This window comes from Chrysochloris asiatica, unplaced genomic scaffold (genome assembly GCF_000296735.1).
Source record: "Chrysochloris asiatica unplaced genomic scaffold, ChrAsi1.0 scaffold00007, whole genome shotgun sequence".
In the NCBI taxonomy this organism is placed as follows: Eukaryota; Metazoa; Chordata; class Mammalia; order Afrosoricida; family Chrysochloridae; genus Chrysochloris; species Chrysochloris asiatica.
In genome coordinates this window covers 32,484,635-32,490,024 of record NW_006408525.1, presented here as the reverse complement: position 1 = coordinate 32,490,024, position 5,390 = coordinate 32,484,635, and positions in this window count along the sequence as shown.

Genomic DNA, 5,390 nt, shown 5'->3' with positions numbered 1-5,390 from the left:
GCTTCCCCTACCCCCATTTTGGGTAGCCAATATCCAAGTTACCCATCCCTGTCTACTCTGTGTATGGAGGGGGTGGTAATGATCCTTGCTGTAAGGATTTATTCCCTCTTTTGAGCTACTGCACCCATAGGTGTAGGTCAAGTTCATCAGATTTTATCAAATTACTCTTTTTTTCCCTCTTCTTTCTTCTTCTAGTTGAGCTCTGATGATCCAGTCATTGAAGCCAGGTCAAGTGGGTATTATCTGCAAATGTGGGTGTTCTTGTGCATATGCCCTCTCTTTGTATCAGCTGCACACTTCACTCTGCACTCTAGTCCTCTGTGGCTATGTCACTGACTCTGGGCCCAGGAGTCCCTAGGTCTTGCCACACTGCTGGCCAACCAGGTCTCCACCCGGGTTCTATTGAACGTAGTAGGGCTTAACTTGCAGCTTCATTGATGTTTTTTCCTCACTTGTCCTTATCGGTGATGAACTTGGTCACCAATCAGAGCATGTATTCTCATTGAGTCTTAGTCTTGGAAGGGGGTTTGCCCTGAGGGAACCTGACCACTTGCCTTGATGTCTCCTGGGTGAGCAACTTGCTTGTTCTTGTAGTAATCAGTCAGACTGCTGTTATTGTTTTGTATTTTTCCTGTCAGTCTTTCTTTCAAGAAGTATCTTCTGTTCTTCTAGATGCTCCAGGCTGGTCTGCTTGTCCTTTCAAGTGGAAATTTCCCACCTGAGAAGATTCTGGATGGAGTTTAGGATTCCACCTATGGTCTTATGTAATGCAGAGGCTCTGCAGGAAGCCTCCTTCACTGGGCATGTTGTAGCCCCATTTTAGGTATTCCAATCAGTTATAGGCAGAAGATGGACTTACAAGCTTTCCATGGTGATATTTCTCTCCCCCCCAAGTGTCTATTTTATAATGGTATGCCAGGGAAAACAAGATTCAAAAGACAGCCAAGCATCTTAACATTATTTGCCCCCTTTTCCCCATTGCAACCATGTCCCAATCTCTGTATCCCAGAGCCCCCATTATCTTCTAATTCCATTTTCCATGAACTTTTTGAAGCCCCCTCATTCATGGGGTTTCTTTACACTGTTATTTTTACTCTTGTATATGTTTTAATAGTTTTACAATTAAACTTGATCAAGGAGCTATGGTACTGAAGCAAAAAGTTCAAGCTGCACTGAAGGAGGGCATTAGAAAAAAACACGGCTCCAGAAGTTGACATCACACAAATGGAAATCTTTCAACAAACTGATATGGCATTAGAAGCCCTCACTTATCTATGCCAAGAAACCAACTGGAAGAAATACATATTTGTGCTCATTCCAAAGAAAAGTGACGCATCAATGCAGAAATCATCTAGCAGTATTATCAACACCACATGCAAGTAAAATTTTGCTGAGTATAATTTAAAAATGGTTGTAAGAATGCATCGATAGATAACTGTCAAAAATTCAAGCCAGAGTCAGAAGAAGATGTTGAACTAGGGATCTCATTGCTGACATCAGGTGATTCTGGGCTGAAAGCAGAGAATATTACTGTAATAATTGTTAGGGTTTTCTGTCAACTTGATTGGTCAGGATTTCCAGAGGTTTAGTAGTTGGAATGTGCTTGTTCCCATGGTGATGAAACCTAATACAGACATAGTTAGCTCTAGGATGAGCAACTGTGAGCAGCCAATCAATTGAAGGGCTGCTTCCTTGAGGGTGTTGCTTGCTCCCAATATAATGGACTTTTTGAAACCCCCTCGTGTGTGTATAGTTTTATTATAGTTTATATAGATATGTAGATTGTTGTTGTTAAGTGCCGTAGAGTCGTTTCTGACTCATAGCGACCTTGTATAGGAATCCAAGGAACAGCTGGTAGAGATGAAGTGCTGATCTTGTGGTTTGAAGCTCAATGCTGATCCTACAGTGCCATTAATATATATGTGTTGTTAAAAGCCATAGAGTCAGTTCAAATTCATAGAGACTCTATATAGGGTTTCCAAGAAGCAGCTGGTGGGTTTGAACCACCAACCTTACGTCCAATGCTTATCTTACAGCGCCACACCAAGAGTTCCTTTATATACATATGTTGTCATTAAGTGCTGTCAAGTCAGTTCTGACTAATAGCAACCCTGTATGGGATTTCCAAAGAGCAGCTGACAGATTTGAACTGCCAACCTTACTGTTCAAACCAACCTTGCATTATCCTGCAGTGCCACACCAGGACACCATATAAATATAAATACACATACCTATATGTTGCTGTTGATGTGAAGTGCCATCAAGTCAGTTCCGACCCATAGTGACCCGTTTAGGGTTTCTGAGGAGCAGCTGGTGAGCTTGAACCACCAACCTTGCAGTTCGAACAGCTTTGCAGTCTGGGCATTAACCCACAGCACCACACCCTGTATAGGATTGCCAAAGAGCAGCTGACGGATTTGAACTGCCAACCTTGCCATTCAAACCAACCTTGCATTATCCTGCAGCGCCACACCAGAGCACCATATAAATATAAATACACATACACACACATATATACATGCTCTTGGTGTGGCACTATAGGATAAGCACTGCAATGTGAACCACAGGGTCAGCAGTTCAAACCCACAAGTTGCGTCTCAGAAACCCTATACAGGGTCACTATGAGTTGGAACCTACTTGACAATACTTGACAACAATAGCATATTTATATATATTGTTGTTGTTGTTGTTAAGTGCCGTGGAGTCGGTTCCGACTCATAGTGACCCTGCACAGGGTTTCCGAGGCTGTAAATCTTTATGGGAGCAGAACGCCTCATCTTTCTCCCGCGGAACCGCTGGTAGTTTTGAACTGCTGACCTTGCGGTTCACAGCCCGATTCGTAGCCACTACGCTACCAGAGCTCCATATATATATATATGTGCCGTAACTCCATATAAGCACTGGAGTTCAAACCACAAAGTCCAGGTTGAAGCCCACCAGCTGCTCTGAAAGATGAGGATTTATACTCCAAAGATTTAAAGCCTCAGAAATCCTATACAGAGACACTCACTATGAGCTGGAACAGATATATATATATAAAACTGGATGCCAGAAGAGACTCTGAAACTTTTTCTCCAGCATACAGATGCTAAAACAAACGGAAAAGATGAGGAGATAAAAGAGCTAAATAGAAAATTTCAAAGGGCAACTAGAGAAGACAAAGCCAAATATAACAAAATGTACAAAGACCTGGAGTTAGACACCCAAAAGGAAGCCCACACTCAGTATTTCTCAAGCTGAGGGAACTAAAGAAAAATCCAAATCTAGAGTTGCAATATTGAAGGATTCTATTCGCAAAATATTGAATGATGCAGAAAGCATCAGAAAAAAAGGTGGAAGGAATACGCAAAGTCATTGTACCAAAATGGTACAATTTGGTCAATGTCCAACCATTTCAAGAGGTAGCATATAATCAAGAGCCAATAATCCTAAAGGAAGAAGTCCAAGGGGCATTGAAATCATTGGCAAAGAACAAGGCACCAAGAATTGATGGAATACAAATCGAAATCTTTCAACACAATGAAGTGGCACTTGAGGCACTTACTCATCTATGCCAAGATATTTGAAAGACAACTACCTGGCCAACTGACTGGAAAAGATCTGTATTTGTGCCCGTTCCAAAGAGAGGTGACCTAACAGAATGTGGAAATCATTGGGCAATATCATCAATATCACATGCAAGTAAAATTTTGTTAAAGATAGTTCAAAAACAGCTGCAACCATGCACTGACATAGAACTTCTAGAGGTTCAAGCTAGATTCAGAAGAGGATGTGGAATGAGAGATATCATTGCTGATGTCAGATGGATCTTGGTTGAAAGCAGAGAATATCAGAAAGATGTTTACCTGTGCTTTATTGATTACGCAAAGACTTTAGAATGTATGGATCATGACAAACTATGAACAACATTGTGGAGAATGATTATTCGGGAACACTCATTTGTGCTCATGAGGAACACAAACACCAAGAGACAGTTGTTTGAACAGAAAAAGGGAACACCAAATAGTTTAAAATTAGTAAAGGTGTGCAACAGTGTTGTATTCTTTCACCATACTTATTCAACCTGTATGCTGAGCAAATAATCCGAGAAACTGGATTAGATGAAGAAAAACGTGACATCAGGATTGGAGGAAGACTCATTAACAACCTGCGATACGCAGATGATACAACCTTGCTTGTAGAAATTTACACTTGTTTCCTTTGTCAAAAATTGTTTTTTTTATTTTCCTTTAGTCAAGTTCTGATCATCAAGCTATCGAGGGTAGGTCAAATGGGTACTATCTACAAGTTTGGGAGCACTTGTGCATCCCCCCTCATTTCATATCGGCTGGATGCTTCACTATCAGCTCTAGCCGTCCATGGCCATGTCCTTGTCTATGGGCTTAGGAGTCCCCAGGTCTCACCACATTTCAGACCAACTAGTCCTTCCTCTTCTCTCTCATCTCCAGGTCAATGGGAGTCAATGGAATGTGGTCAAACTCGGTCCCTATCTTTGTTGCTGCCTTTCCTTCTCTTCCACTCACCTGTTGACCAACATGGTCACCAGCAATGTTACTTCCCTGCCTGCTTATTTGTTCCCTTTGAGTTTCAGTCTTGGAGGAGGGTTTGTCCTGAAAGGACTTGATTGCTTGCCTTGATGGCTCCCTGGTGAACAACTTGTTCTTGTAGTAGACAATCAGACTACCATTTTTGCTTTAGATTTTCCTGCTGGTCTTTCTTTAAAGAAGTATCTTCTGTTTCTCTAGCTATTCCAGTCTGGTTTGCTTGTCTTTTCAAGTGGAAATGTATCACCTCAGAAGGTTCTGGATGGGGCTCAGGATTCCACCTAAGGTCCTATAGACTACAAAGGCTCTGTAAGAAACCTGTTTCACTGGGAAAGTTCTAGAACCCCTTTTAGGTATTCCAATGAGTTTTAGGTTGAAGATGGGCTTACAAGCTTTCCGTAATCATGTTTCCCAATATACATAAGACCTCTTTAAAGTGTTCAAGAACAAAGTTGTCAGTTTGAGGACTAGGTTGCGCCTGACAGTGGTATTTTCAGTAACCGCATATGTATTTGAAAGTTGGACAGTGAATAAGAATAACTTCAAAAGAATTGATATATTTGAGTTTTGGTGTTGGAGAAGAATATTAAAAGTACCATTGATTACCAAAAGAACAAACAAATCTGTTTTGGGAGAAGTACAGCCAGAGTGCTCCTGGAGGCAGGGATGGCCAAACTTCGAATTTCATACTTTGGACATATTATCAGGAGAGAATAGTCCCTGGAGAAGGATACCATATAGATTGGTAAAATGGAGGGTCAGAGAAAAAGAGGCAGACCCCCAATGAGATGGTTGGCACAGTGGCAGCAGCAATAGGCTCAAACAGAACAATGATTGTGAGGTTGG